Source organism: Macrosteles quadrilineatus, unplaced genomic scaffold (genome assembly GCF_028750875.1).
Source record: "Macrosteles quadrilineatus isolate MER2022 unplaced genomic scaffold, UCM_ALF_1.0 Scaffold_1__1_contigs__length_201487025, whole genome shotgun sequence".
In the NCBI taxonomy this organism is placed as follows: domain Eukaryota; kingdom Metazoa; phylum Arthropoda; class Insecta; order Hemiptera; family Cicadellidae; genus Macrosteles; species Macrosteles quadrilineatus.
Window position 1 is genome coordinate 114427655 of NW_026542594.1, and position 16898 is coordinate 114444552.

The following is a 16898-nucleotide window of genomic DNA, read 5'->3' on the forward strand; positions in this document are numbered from 1 at the left end:
AAACTAAATCATGAAATTCGTAACAATTGAATTCATTCATCTACTAGCTAGAACCTATTTCAGTGGAGCACATTCACAATACTTATTGACTTAAGTATTTACATTGAGTATACACGTATTTATCATTACTTAACAGACGTATTAACATGAATGTATGGTTTATAGACCATGGTATTAGTCTCAGTTTTCTATATCTGTCAGAGTTGAGTTGCCGTAAATGTCTCTATTTCTATCCTTCTCCAGAACCTGTTAGTCTAGCGTTGCAACACCGACATCGGCTCATCTCGTCCCTTCAGACCGAGAACCGCTATAATTTGGTTTCCTATCTAAAACCCCCATTCCTATCCTGGCCGTCACATTTCATTAAGTCAAACGTGTTTACTATCGTAAGTTCCTCATCCACAGACAGCTATCTATTTTAAATAACGCTCAACTTCCGTCACTCTGTTTTATTCAAATTAATTTTAAATTTGTAAAAATTCGGTCAAGTGAATCCGTCAATAACGCAAAATATAAATACAAATATTTTGTTCTTCTCCATTAGTAAAACAATTGGAGAAGTTAAATTGTTCAATTCAGCCTGCATCGTATTTGTTCTAGCTCAGTATGAATGATGAATAAAGTCTATGATAAAGTGTATACAGTTAAGTCTTTAGGGTGTTGACAGTATGTATATTTTATAACCTCATTTTGTAATATAATGAGTTGTTACAATTCACTAGTATCTGTGCGTGTGTGTGTGTTTTTTTTAATGCACAGTGAATCCTTGAAACGTAGGCAAAAAGTTTGCCTAGTTCTGACGAAGTGCGAAGTGTTCCCAGGCCAGTGTTCAAAGATTAGAGGAGGTTTTAGGGGGTAGTCTTTGGGTCATACGCCAGTTGAAGTTCCACACTACAGTCTAGAAACCTGTGTGCGTAAACACATTTTCCCGCCTCTCTCTAAAAAAATTAAAACAGTCACATGTCACTTGACTGTAAACAAGTGAAGGAAGTTTGTTGGAGACCACAGTGAAAAGTATGATATTAGAAGTAACCAGTGTGTTTGCAGTGTAGCGGCAGCGGCAGTGGCGAGTTAATGTAGTGTGTTTATTTACACAGCTCTCATGTTGGCTCCAGAGTGCAGTTTTGTTGTGACCGCTGTAATAAAGTTGTTACAGATTTAACTGAGAGAGACGTGGGACAGCAGAGGTGGCACTGATATACCAGGGACACGGACACTGGACAGTGGCTTATTTAATAAGGTTTCCATTGCAATTGTGTGTTGTTGACAACTTGCCATTCGACATTGTGCTGACTTAATAATGCATTCTAACAAAATCTTGTCGTCATTATTGTTATTATCATTATTACTATCATTATTAATTGAGATGGGACGCCATCTAGGTACGTATTTTAACCCAAATATGAGTGAAGAACGTGTGTAGCATGAAGTGGGGTGTTGACAATACAGTTCTCAGATTGCAATTATACAGTAATTATGTATTGTCACATGTACGACACCTATATAAGCCACTTGTAATATAAGATATTCAGTTATTAGGGATAATTAGGAACATAAATATGATACTACAGTAAACACAATATATTAACTTATCGAAAAGCTTCTGCATTAAAACTCTTGAATATAACTGAATTTTCAGACCCTACCGTACGTTGCTAGTATAAAACTTTGCAAGAACATATACTAAAAAAATATTATAATATGATGTTGCTATATAATTGTTGAATGAAGGGTATTGCGGTCCTTTTAAAAAACAAATAACCACATTTGTTTAGTATCCATCAGCCAAAAATTATTGTGGAATATATCGCACATTATCTTAATTAATTTGTACCTTAGCCTTGAACTTAATATAACTGTTGTCGCGTATCCCTTCACGCGAATTACTCTATTCTATGCATCCATTCAATGTCTCGTATCTATGCGTGCATCCATCCAATGTCTCGTATCTATGCGTGCATCCATCCAATGTCTCGAATCTATGCGTGCGTCCATCCAATGTCCCGTATCTATGCGTGCGTCCATCCAATGGCTCGTATCTATGCGTGCATCCATCCAATGTCTCGTATCTATGCTTGCATCCATCCAATGTCTCGAATCTATGCGTGCGTCCATCCAATGTCCCGTATCTATGCGTGCGTCCATCCAATGCCTCGTATCTATGTGTGCATCCATCCAATGGCTCGTATCTATGCGTGCATCCATCCAATGTCCCGTATCTATGCGTGCGTCCATCCAATGCCTCGTATCTATGTGTGCATCCATCCAATGGCTCGTATCTATGCGTGCATCCATCCAATGTCTCGTATCTATGCGTGCATCCATCCAATGCCTCGCATCTATGCGTGCATCCATCCAATGTCTTGTATCTATGCGTGCGTCCATCCAATGCCTCGTATCTATGCGTGCATCCATCCAATGGCTCGTATCTATGCGTGCATCCATCCAATGCCTCGCATCTATGCGTGCATCCATCCAATGCCTCGTAACAAAGGTGCGAAGAGAACCGTAATGCTACACGTTGCGACGTAATAATTTTCCCGCGTAATTGATGAGAACATTTAACAGCTTTATGAGCTATTAAGGTTGTATCTTTGGTGCTGATGTAACGAGCACTTAAACTTACCTCTTTAAACCGTGAATTTCTTAATAACGTTGTTTTCAAATTGTTACTTTGTAATTCTCTAGAGCTCTCCCCTGTTAATAACTTGACTTGGTTAGGGTTTGAATTGTGTAAATACAAACAATTTAAAAATCTGTATTAGGTACACCACTTCACAAATGTTATTGTATATACTAATCTTTGCACAATCAAAGAATATTAGTTTATTATTTTTTCAAAGTATTTTTACTAGCAAAACAGGATATCCATATATAAATCCCAAAGTACCCATGAACTTTTGAGAAACCTACAAGTCACAGCCCCATAAACCATACACTTTAAATGTTCGTCATGACGAGAAACCTTGCCCAAAACTATCAATTATTTCATAAATTGGCCTTTAATGTCGTAATTCCTTTCTAAAGAGAACTTTCCATATATCTTCTGTCAAAAAATCCTCATTTATTAGTTTTTATTTGTTTGTTATTCTTTCAATTTTTTAACTTACTAAAATCAGGTGAAATTATTAGTTTGTGTTATTGTATTCTGTTTCGTTAATTCAGCTTAACTTATATTATATTATTAACCAATTAATAGTTTTTAATATTTATGAAGTCAAACAGGGTGGAAGCCCGTGGGTAACAGCTATAACTGTATCGTTGTATATTCACATTAAAAATTAATATTCTTTCAATTTTTTGACTTACTAAAATCAGGTGAAATTATTAGTTTGTGTTATTGTATTCTGTTTCGTTAATTCATCTTAACTAATATTATATTATTAACCAATTAATAGTTTTTAATATTTATGAAGTCAAACAGGGTGAAGCCCTTGGGTAACAGCTAGTAGTATCGTTGTATATTCACATTTAAAATGCGAGTATGCTTACTTTAGGTAATAAAGTGTAAATATTTTAATGTTTCAACAAAAACTATAACTTGGCAAGTCATTGCATACGTAACTTATTAAGCGGGAAAATACATACTTGACTTTTAACATATCCGTGTATGCCAAACTTTGGATGGCAGTTTAAGAATGGAATTCTTTTGCTAAAGGACATAAATTTTCGATAAAGGAAAGATCGGCCCAACTGTTGTTTTCACACTTTGCTTGAGACAAAGTGTTTTGGTGAAAGAAAAGAGCCGACCCTTGAGTTATTGATGTTGAAGAGATATGTGCACAAACACAGTTTAGAATAGTTTTAACATGATTTACAAGTGTTTCCATCCAACAAATGTGACAGGGTAACTAACGAGAGAGAAATAAATCCACAGTAAATACCTCAGAAGACTAATCCTCAGAGTCGAGGAGGCGCCTACATTCGTCAGTCCTACAAGTAATTACATACTACATAACTTACGGGGGTTGATTTATGCCTTTAATATCACAAACGGTAATTGACTGCTAAGGTTTAAGAGATCTTTAGAAATGTATACATATTTTTTATGAAACTAAGAAATTTAATGTGGAAGATCGTAGGTGATGCATTTTTTGGTTATGGTTCACTTAAGTTATTATCTGACCTGAAATATTTTATTAGAGTTCAATAACACGCAACTTTAATGTTTAATATTTTCTTACTAACAGTTTTTTTAACATTTTCAGTGAATATTTAGCAATGATCACATTATGATAAATTGTGTAATTTATAAATGGCAAGATTCAGTCCAGGAAAATAAAGAGTAAGTAAATTAAGGGTTTCTGGGTATTGTATCAATGGAGCTACCCGATGTGCCGCCTAAGCCTCAGTTAATTTATGAGACTCGGCTCAAATCCCTGCATTTCCCGTCAAGTCACAGCCGAGTCTTTTAACTGGAATTTAGTTTCACTTATTCTAAGCAAAAACTAAAAACTTAAATAAAATGTTTTTTACAAAAAAAAAATATAAAAACTTAAAAGTGCTTTAAAGAATAAGTAAATAATATTTATCTACTAAATGTGGTAATAGTTAAACTGATATGGTTAATTTCGTATATTAAAAGTATCAAATAGAGTTAAATTTACTTTATTACTATCCTTATGACGTATATGATTGCATTGGGTTGTACGCAATCGCACGTGGGGTTTTTATCTAATATTTTGTGTGTGTTTTTACGACAGTGGTATTTTTTACGTTTTTAACAGGGAAGGTCCAAACCCTGGTCTTGTTAATATCTAACTTCGACCATAAATAAAATTTAAATAATCTTATAATTTAACCATAGTATGTCAAAGTTTATTCATCACAGCCACGCCTCTATGCCGAATAGCCTTAATCGTTTATTCTATATATTATATGAAAGCTGTTATAAATTAAATACAGTATCTCAATGGTTGGATGCAAACTCACCAGAAACAGATAATCTCAACTGGATGCTAACGAATCTGCAACCAAAAATATTGTTATTTATTTATAACCCACTCTACACATAAATGTTATGTTAAATAAAGGTAAAATAATAGGCACAAATATCACTTTTAAGACGATTGTCACTTATTGAACTCATAAAAATTTGAACCGTGCGTGTTTATGTTTTTGTGAGTATTAAAAATGGACAATGGAATAACATTTTTGTTGGTTATTCCATTAGTTGGGCACAAGTTTAGTAGTGAATGCCATCTTCTGTGGCATTTCTGAATGGGTTGTTATTTATATAAAAGCATTTACAACTACAAAACCAGTTTAGAAAAGCGCCGTCATTTGTAAAGTCACTATCAGATACAGATAAAGACTTCAGTAGATGAATGTGAAATAAAACAGACAGGAGACTGATTGTGGTCCATATACAGAGTTCACAGTCTCCTCCTAGTTTATTTTACCATCGCTCTTTTAAGAGTAAAGTAGTATGATGTACACCAGTAAATGTACTGTTTCTAAACAATCAGAGGATGAAAGCAATGCGTCAATGTTAAAAATAGTTATTTATGTTTTTCAATAGTTTAAATAATTAAACAATCTGGTATCTTACCATAATATTACAATCGTTTAGAACTTTCGGAGGTAAGCCACAGAAATCATGTAAAAACACTGTTTTACATGAACTGGACATCAAACCAATCCATCTAGTTCTTATCAACATGTATATTATGTAACTAAAACCCGCTTTAGTTCGACGTGCTTGAAACTGTATTAAAATGAGTCTTCAATACACAAAATTCAATGGTTAAAGTTGTATGCAATTTTCTTTGACTGACTTTGTTTTATTAATACTAAACGTCGTCCAGTGGTGGAAAACTCGACCAAAAATATGTAATGTCAAACTTCACCCCACGCTGTAAATAAAACGTAATTGGCATTTCTTCAATTTGTTTTGATTTTCTGTTTATATTTCGCTGTAATTTCGTCACCAGCATGGCAACCCATAAGGCCCATGTTAATTTATAAAATTTTAAATCCATTTTTCGTGCTTATTTTTGAGCTTATTTAAGAGATTCTGCACATCTACAGGAAAATATCTTTCTAACAGTATGCGTAGATTTTCCCTCGATGAACACGAATTGAGAAAAAAGGTTTTGAATAAACATGCTTGCCTAATAATATATAGATTATGTAAACGAAATATAATTCAATGTTTGGCGTTCAAACAGCCATATTCACAATTTCTGGTTTACAGATAATTTACTACATTTGATCAATAATTTACTTTGCAGTGTTAGTCTTCAATACAAAAAAGCCAATTGTGAAAGTTGTATGTAATTTTCTTCGACTGAATTAGTTTTATAAATATTATGTGTAAATCAAATGGAATTCAGCGTTCAAACAACCACACTTACAATTACTGGTTTACAGAGTTTCTGTTTGATCAATTTACTTTGCAGTGTTAGTTGCAGTGAGGGCAGTTTTGAGTCCTTCACATAACGGAGGTAATAGGGTTTGCATGTTTAAATAATGCTGTCACCATACGAGCCCCGGACAGCAGTTTTGTTGTTACCATTGTAGTTAAGCTACCAGCCAAACTATATCATAAAGTTCCGACGCCAAAATTATTTAACGTAAATGTTGTATGTTATTATTTGGTATAATGTATACTAATTTCATGTTATCCCATCTATTAGACAACACCTTAGAGGAACTTCAGTAAGTACTACTAGTAGGTATGCGAAGAACAACGAACAATATAGACTACAATTAATTGTTTTCGTAAAATTGTTCTAATCTTATATTTTAGTATTTTCAAGCATTGTCACCAGTTTCAGGGTACAAATCATTCCATAACCAACAAAATTTAATAACATCTATAAATTTATGTTTTATTTTATTATATATTGTATTTAACATGGATAGTAGGACCTCGGCAAAATAAGGTTGTTGTATATATATAAAAACAAAACGTTATATTAAGACCTTGCTGTAAGAAAATTACTAACACTTGTTAAAGGAAATGTTTTACAAATGTTAACAGTTTATTGGCTTTTTAACAAGTTTTGTGGTATTTACAGTGTCATTAGCACTAGTGAGAAGTGTCATAGGGTGTCAGTGTTGTACCAGGATGAGATGACAAATTGCACGCTCCGCCCTCACAGTTCTATACACTGCTTTACACACCTGTTTCAGCTGCCTCATTTCAGTAAATAAAACCAACAATTTTAAAACCAATAATTATTACAAATTATTAAATTATCAAATTAAACAATTGTAACAGACTGATGCTGTTAATGAGTTTCGAATAGTAGGTTTCCATTAGTGTCTAACTAGATTGTTTATATTGGTGAAACATACTTATTTTAAGTAATTGGTTTCCTTTTTATCGCAGCATATTCCTATAGTTTCACAAAAAATAAATAATTGTTGTCATAAAAATATTTAATAGATAGTACGTTAATTATAGGAGTGTAAAATATTGTTAGGAAGAACTTAACTAATTGCGTAACTGAAGTTTTACTGTTGGATAAGTAGTAGGAATACATCATTTTTATTTACTACGCAAATGGAACTTTTTATCGGAAATCCTGGTAAATTAATTACTGAATTTAATTTTTGTATTTTCAATTCTGTTGAATAGAGGTGAAGATGAAAAAGATCGTCCTAGGGATGAGGAATAAATTGTATTTAGGGTTTTGCGTAATTACATTATAAGATCATATTTCCATAAAAATTCATTTCATTAAATAATTACAGTTAGTATTATTTATTTATTTTCAGAATATAAATAGAAAAGTTCAATGCTATCTAAGGTTACATGACGCAAGCAAACATTCTAAGAGGGTTATTACAACTCTACCCAAATCAGTATCTTACTTCTTGATATATTATTATTTACTTGTTGTTACATTATTATTTTACTCGAGTCTCTAACACGGTAGTTATTGATAGTAGGGAAAACAACTCGTTAAGTCAACAACGTTATTTATATTTGTAGGTCCTGAAATGTTAACCGAATTAATTACAACTCGCAAATAGGTAAGATTATAAAGCTCCCGCTAAAGTGAATGGAAACAGTTACAGTTTTACGACCTATAAAGGAGGTGTTATGGGCCCCGTAACGAGCTTTACAAGTTACTATTGCACTTTTATTGTAATATCTAGTCACGTGAAAAATGCATTATTTTGCTAGGTAAAGCTACACCGTTGTTTTAAATCCTAATTGATGTTAAGTGTTTTTTTTTCACCTCTCATAGTTGGGAGTATACTGGACTGGATTGAATAATATAGCATGTAAGTCAGAGGACTTCATGTTACTCATTGGCTACTATTAGGTACTTTTTTATGATGTTAATGAAGATGAGTTTATTTTGCTTCGTCTTTAAGTAAGCTGATCAAAAATACGTACCTAGTACTAATATGCATGAAGAATCCAGATTGGTACTGTTTTATCTAAGGTTGGTCGAAAGTTCTTACTTTATCTAAGAAGTGCAATTATGTGTCAGACCAAAATTTCACACTTCTTAACCGAAGGTCTTTGTGTGTCCATTTACTTTGCTGCTAATGTTTTATTTAAATTAAGTAATTAGTACGTTACTAATTTTTACCACAATTTGTGTTTAAATAACTCGATATGCTAGGTTGTGGCAGTAGTAACATCAGGTGTTCCGTCACTCTTTATATATTTCATGTTGTATAAATTAGCATCTACATTCCTGATAGGGATGGTGGTTGCGAAGTCGAGTAAAAGAATTGAGTTTCGCGTCAGAGAGTGTCTGAGTTAGCATTTAAACGACCGCTTGCTCTAACAACATCGATTAGAGTCCGTAATAGGATCACCCGTGCCTCTCATTTCGTTTAACTCTCGACAATTGAACAAGGAAGTTGAATATTTTATATATTGATTCTCTTACAGATTTGCCTAACTTGCTCACAAATAAAAAGGAGTTAAGATTATTTAAACATCTCATTGTTAGAATACTCTATTGACAAGTGATTTGTTTCCGTTGTTAGTACTTGCTTTGACTAGTATTACAACGTACTTGTCCACTACAACGAGCTGTTTCCTTTTACTGTATATTCACCTGATCCATAAGAATTAGAATTGTATGAGGAGTTATGTTCATTGTTCAGTCATTAGATATTGGGTTGTAAAGAGGATTTGTTCTCTATGGTTCAATATTTAGATTTTACATAATGATTTCATATAATATGGGTTTTGATTTAGCTCAAATTTAGAAAAGTTAATTGGGCTGTAGAAGAATGAAGAAGAATCTTTACCTCGTAGCCAGATGAATAATTAAAATTGACTCGACTAAATTAATATCTTCTCATTTTTTTGTGAAACGGCCACTTTACGCTGAAAAAAGGTTGGGCCATGAAGTTAACTGTTAAGAACCACCACGACTATGTGCCATATAAGGACGAGTTTCAGAAATATAAAGATTCAAAAAATAATCTATTTTTACTGATTCAAAAATTTTTTTCACAGTCTAAATATTAGTATATTTACTGAATGCAAATAAATACATAAAAATTTGTTTCCTACAGACATCTGACACGACTGCCTTTGCTGCACCGGAGAAACTTTCCATACTCGACTACGGCTCGTGCGTAAACATTTCTCTCGTGGGCAACAAAGAGCCTTTTAGCCTACTTGTTGCACAAATAACTATTTAAATTTGACAAAATAATGTTCATGACTTAAAAAGGTAGAATTTGATTTCTCATATGTCGGATAACGTAGAGATTGAACAGTTGTATTGAAGGTGGGAAAGTCAGTAAATCGTAATTTACAATACACTCCTGGGTGTGAACAGTGGCAATGTTGACTGGTCACGCTCCGCTATCGACGATACATCACCTGGAGGTAACTGACCAGCTTATTGGCTCCTGTATTGCCTCAACCTCCCTCAGGGACCATCACCAACACTCCACATTACAGTCCCATCGCAATCTCAACTGTCATACAACACAGCGAGCAAATTAAGACTTGAGATTTTGGAGTTAAACAGCTGTTTTGCATCTGCAAGTTCTCAATGTTGAATCAACATTTGGTGGTCAAAAACAATTGTACACAAGTATAAGCCGAGCACAGAATAATTTCAAACAGGATGCAATATTTGTTTGGACGTATATTTCACAAGAACTTGATCGAGTTATGTCTATCTTACGACAGTGTAAACTTTCATTTAGAAACTCGGCTGATTTTTATTTAGTTTTGTAAATTCTCTATAAGAGTATTTTGTACATAATACAATTTCATTCCTCTAGATACTGTGCTACGGACGTGGGACTATTATGGCCTCACTTATCAAATAAAAGTTTGCTAACGGAAGAAGAAAAAATATCATGTTTACTGTACTTATACTACCGTAGTAACAAAGAAATGTTTTACTTGAATTAATATTTATATAATATATTTATAATATTATAATGCCAAGAAAAATGTATAAATAAACTAATAAATTAGCAGAAATAAAAAAAAAATAATTTGTCAGCAACAACAAGCGAGGGTTTTGATCTATCAAGTAGACAGGCACAATAATATGTAATCGAAGTTAGATATATCTATTAAACTAAATGTAGTGTTGTTTTTACTATAAATGGGTGTAAGGTACTATTTATAATAATAATAATAATCAGTATAATTAACTCAATCGTTCAATTTAGGCTAGCATAAATATGATTTTAAATTTTGGTTATTAGAAAACTATCAAAGCAATATTATTGCAGAAACGAAACTCGTGGTAATAATCTAGCTTTAGGAGAAATATTGCTTTATAACCAACAATATGAAATTTCGAGAGCTTAAAGAGAATCGTGGTGTGGAAAATTATTTGTGTGACAAAGTCTGAGACCTCAGACCCTCATCAGAGGCTAGGTCAATATCACATTCAACAGACGGGTCTCTAACATCCTTTACACACCACCGGACTTTACTTGTTTTTTCGTTCATCAAATTATGCATAATTTAATGCCTACTACAATTACATAATAACTTGCTACGCCGCCTTGATAAATCTCATGTTTTCAAAAATTGTAGCTGCCCTCGAATTCCTATTTATCTTTTCCCCTTATACATACTATATAGATAACGTATTTTTCTCGGCAACAATTAATTTTGAGTTCAAAAATCCGTTTTGGGTCGTTCTGAACTCAAAATGTCGTTTTCGAAGTGAGTGTGTGGATGAGCACTGCAGACAACCACACAAAATATTTATGTCGAGATAATGGGAGAAAGTATGTATCTATTTCCAAAAATGTTTATTTTGTAAATGAAGCCATTTTTTTACAGATAAAGACGCACGAATTGAATTATAGTAATTTTTTTTACAAATTTCATTTAAACAAACTAAAAAATCCAAGTTTATTATTACAAACCTAGGCTTATATAAATAACACTATTCCGAAATGTTACATGTTGTATAAGTTGAAAGTACCAAACAATTCCATACGCTTGGCAGGCCTTAACTCGATTACCTCACTGTCTACACTACTTATTTAATCACGACAACTATATCTTGTGCTTCAAAGTAAGATGTCTCGTGTAATGTGCACTAAACCAGATGTGTATCAGGGAAGTTTATACAGTGTGATGCTGTCATATTAGTTCTACTTCACATACAAAGCTTACCAACACATCAGTAAATATCTTTACAGAATTTTAGTTCAAATGTAATAATAATACAAGTATAAAACACAAATTATAAAATGTAATAACTATAATCGTAAATACAGGGTGTTTCAAAACTTTCTCCCGAAACTACGTGCTCATGTTTCTTAGGTCAAAACAAACAAAAAATTCTTATAAACATATGCCCTGTCTCGCTTCGTTACCATCTGTCAGTGTGTATTGATTTCTTAAATAACTTCCCATGACTTTAGGACCACTCGAAGTACCAACTTCAAACTTGGTATATGATGACTAATAGGAACTATTCTTTTGCAAAGCATCAACTTTTGACTTTCAAAAGTTTCAAAATGGTGATCATTTTTATTTTTAACAGCTTAATAACTCAAAAAGCCTCAGAATTTATAAATAAAAACGCTACCAATTACAAATACCCCGCCGCAGCAAACCTGCAGACTAAGCGAATTTCCAATTGCCTGATTGGCTTTACCCTAAAATGTCTCTTTAAAAATATCAAATTTATTCTCTATTTAAATATCATTACATAGTTTAACAAGTACTTAAGTTTGCTGCAACAGGGAGGGTAAAAAGGTGTTTTTTTTTTTGTAAAATGTTCATAGTTTAGTATGAAATGAATGCATTTTCCAAATTTGATCAAAATATGATCATAAACAAGCAAACTGCAACAGTTTACTTATTCTCCATAAGAATAACATGGGAATATTAAATTTAATATTAATTTAAAATTAAATTTGATTTTATATTAAACGTAGTGTGGCCAGTAATAAAGTTGTCTACCTGTGTTGTCGTAGGATTACATGTAACTGGGCCAATATACCCGATGTGAAGGCCGGTCACTTCTAATCACACACACATTACACCTTAGGGAGCACGTAGTGTGGCCAGTAATGATGTTGTCTACCTGTGTTGTCGTAGGATTACACGTGACTGGGCCAATATACCCGATGTGAAGGCCGGTTACTTCTAATCACACACACATTACACCTTAGGGAGCACGTAGTGTGGCCAGTAATGAAGTTGTCTACCTGTGTTGTCGTAGGATTACACGTGACTGGGCCAATATACTCGATGTGAAGGCCGGTCACTTCTAATCACACACACATTACACCTTGGGGAGTCACGTAGTGTGGCCAGTAATGAAGTTGTCTACCTGTGTTGTCGTAGGATTACACGTGACTGGGCCAATATACTCGATGTGAAGGCCGGTCACTTCTAATCACACACACATTACACCTTGGGGAGTCACGTAGTGTGGCCAGTAATGATGTTGTCTACCTGTGTTGTCGTAGGATTACATGTGACTGGGCCAATATACTCGATGTGAAGGCCGGTCACTTCTAATCACACACACCACATTACACCTTAGGGAGCACGTAGTGTGACCAGTAATGAAGTTGTCTACCTGTGTTGTCGTAGGATTACACGTGACTGGGCCAATATACTCGATGTGAAGACCGGTCACTTCTAATCACACACACATTACACCTTGGGGAGTCACGTAGTGTGGCCAGTAATAAAGTTGTCTACCTGTGTTGTCGTAGGATTACAGGTGACTGGGCCAATATACTCGATGTGAGGGCCGGTCACTTCTAATCACACACACCACATTACACCTTAGGGAGCACGTAGTGTGACCAGTAATGATTTTGTCTACCTGTGTTGTAGTAGGATTACATGTGACTGGGCCAATATACTCGATGTGAAGACCGGTCACTTCTAATCACACACACATTACACCTTGGGGAGTCACGTAGTGTGGCCAGTAATGAAGTTGTCTACCTGTGTTGTCGTAGGATTACATGTGACTGGGCCAATATACTCGATGTGAAGGCAGGTCACTTCTAATCACACACACACATTACACCTTGGGGAATCAAGTAGTGTGGCCAGTAATGAAGTTGTCTACCTGTGTTGTCGTAGGATTACATGTGACTGGGCCAATATACTCGATGTGAAGGCCGGTCACTTCTAATCACACACACATTACACCTTGGGGAGTCACGTAGTGTGGCCAGTAATGAAGTTGTCTACCTGTGTTGTCGTAGGATTACATGTGACTGGGCCAATATACTCGATGTGAAGGCCGGTCACTTCTAATCACACACACATTAAACCTTGGGGAGTCAGGTAGTGTGGCCAGTAATGAAGTTGTCTACCTGTGTTGTCGTAGGATTACATGTGACTGGGCCAATATACTCGATGTGAAGGCCAGTCACTTCTAATCACACACACATTACACCTTAGGGAGCACGTAGTGTGGCCAGTAATGAAGTTGTCTACCTGTGTTGTCGTAGGATTACATGTGACTGGGCCAATATACTCGATGTGAAGGCCGGTCACTTCTAATCACACACACATTACACCTTAGGGAGCACGTAGTGTGGCCAGTAATGAAGTTGTCTACCTGTGTTGTCGTAGGATTACATGTGACTGGGCCAATATACTCGATGTGAAGGCCAGTCACTTCTAATCACACACACATTACACCTTAGGGAGCACGTAGTGTGGCCAGTAATGAAGTTGTCTACCTGTGTTGTCGTAGGATTACATGTGACTGGGCCAATATACTCGATGTGAAGGCCAGTCACTTCTAATCACACACACATTACACCTTAGGGAGCACGTAGTGTGGCCAGTAATGAAGTTGTCTACCTGTGGTGTCGTAGGATTACATGTGACTGGGCCAATATACTCGATGTGAAGGCCGGTCACTTCTAATCACACACACATTACACCTTAAGGAGCACGTAGTGTGACCAGTAATGAAGTTGTCTACTTGTGTTGTCGTAGGATTACAGGTGAATGGGCCAATATACTCGATGTGAAGGCCGGTCACTTCTAATCACACACACATTACACCTTGGGGAGTCACGTAGTGTGACCAGTAATGAAGTTGTCTACCTGTGTTGTCGTAGGATTACATGTGACTGGGCAAATATACTCGATGTGAAGGCCAGTCACTTCTAATCACACACACATTACACCTTGGTGAGTCACGTAGTGTGACCAGTAATGAAGTTGTCTACCTGTGTTGTCGTAGGATTACATGTGACTGGGCCAATATACTCGATGTGAAGGCCGGTCACTTCTAATCACACACACATTACACCTTAGGGAGCACGTAGTGTGGCCAGTAATGAAGTTGTCTACCTGTGTTGTCGTAGGATTACATGTGACTGGGCCAATATACTCGATGTGAAGGCCGGTCACTTCTAATCACACACACATTACACCTTAAGGAGCACGTAGTGTGACCAGTAATGAAGTTGTCTACTTGTGTTGTCGTAGGATTACAGGTGAATGGGCCAATATACTCGATGTGAAGGCCGGTCACTTCTAATCACACACACATTACACCTTGGGGAGTCACGTAGTGTGACCAGTAATGATGTTGTCTACCTGTGTTGTCGTAGGATTACAGGTGACTGGGCCAATATACTCAATTGGGGGACGGTATCTTTTAATCATACACAGGCGCTATTTACACCTGGGGGTTAAAAACAGTGTGTACTGTTACAGAGATTTATGGTTTTTATAGTCTTTCCCAATGAAAATGTGGTTATGTTCTGATTACATATAAATGGGTCACGTTATTTATTCACGGTAATTTGTTTTGGCATATTTTTTATCATTTTGGCTTGTGCTGAAGGGTGAAGTCACTGATCTTATTAATTAAGGGTGTAAATTTATCAATAATATTAAACATATACGAGTATGCTGTGAATCGTACAATGTAACATTGTGTTACGGCTAAATATAATCGTGTTTCATGGGATATTTATACATTAGTTGTCGTCAGAACTTTCAATAGTTAGTGTTTACAATCCTAAAATAATGTATAATCAATATCCCCATGTTGATAATCAAGCTAGTGGCGGGCTGAACGTGTATCTTATCGCAGCTGAAGGGTTGAAGCAAAGTCGTGTCATAAACGCAGTTTTCCAGGTCATTACCCAGCAAGTGCTACTTGTTGCGAATGAGGCGCATGGCATCTGTGTTGGTCCTATACAGGGGAGGGGGTGGATGTAAACTCTCAAACCTAATACTCTGTGTACCGACAAATACAATATCTTTTGTTTTTGTATTAAATGGGTGTAACCGCATTCAAGTGAAAGATGGGTTCTTACTTAGATTTTAGCCACCATAGGCAAATCAATAACGTAATTTGCCAATGGTTGCCATAATTTAAAATTTACTAGCAAACATTAATATGCCGAAGGTAAAACCCAGTTTCACAGTGTTCCTACAATAAGCGATGTAGGCCTATGAGAAAACTGTCTTTTTTATACCAAGCGTATTTTATTGGATGATACTTCCTAGATTGTGAGGGTGTAAACAATATTTTAAAATAACATAGTTTAGTAATTTTCAACGTGATTTTGTATTTTAATGCGTGAGTTCAAGAAAATAAAAATAGATTTCATGGTTGTAGCATTGTTACAATTTATTAAAATTCCCTGCTCTAATGGAAATGCTAACTTATTGAAGCTGTTGGTTTTTATTCATTTATCACCATAATAGTACGTATTCTTTCATTCGTAATATTCTTATTAGGATCTCAAGAATATCAATATGTTTATATTAACTTAAATATATGTACCGAAAAATAGTATAGGTAGTTTATGTATCGCATTGTTTGTAACCAATAGGAAGATCACGTCCACCGTAAAAAAAAACATTCAGTTAACAAAAGGAGTTAATTTAGATTCTCCGAGTGCAATAGAAGCATAGCTGGTTTACTTACAACAACAACTTACATTGCTTCAGTATTCCGAGTATCGTTTCAATTTCCACGATCCAAGCAATTTGCTAGAGGAGTTTATTTATAAGTTAGCCATTCCTATAATACCAGTGCTAGAAGAAAACGAGCTTCGAAAGTTTCTAATTAGAAATTCAAATGTTTAGATTATGATACAGTTCATGAAATAAAAGTTCTTAACGGACGTGACTACTATACTATATTGTTTATTTATTACTACCTGTTGTTCCCATGCTTTGCAACGGGAAGAGGACACGAAATATGAAAGATTTTGATCTTTACATCTGTTGTATAAAATAGTTACACATATACCAACGCTTTTAGAAACAAAATTCAACCTTTATGGCCTTTATATAAATGGCTTTTAAATCTGGTAAGTAGTGGAAACCGCCATTTTGGTTATGATTCATTGTGTGAATAGTCCTATTACAATCTTTGGTATGGTAGCTATATTTTTGTAAAGTTTAGGCACAGTCAGTTCAGTAGTTTTTACATTAAATAGTAATACAGATACAGACAGACACCATTAGATTTTTATGT

At 35.0% G+C, this 16898-nt stretch overlaps 1 long non-coding RNA gene across 2 annotated transcripts in view; it reads right to left on the reverse strand.

Annotated features, from left to right (window-relative positions):
• Window positions 1-16898, reverse strand: part of LOC128983556 (uncharacterized) — a 137988-nt gene that overhangs the window by 63594 nt on the left and 57496 nt on the right. For both annotated transcript variants that reach the window (XR_008489866.1, XR_008489865.1), the window contains exon 3: window positions 4933-4967. This is a non-coding gene — a long non-coding RNA (uncharacterized LOC128983556). The remainder of the gene's footprint in view (window positions 1-4932; window positions 4968-16898) is intronic.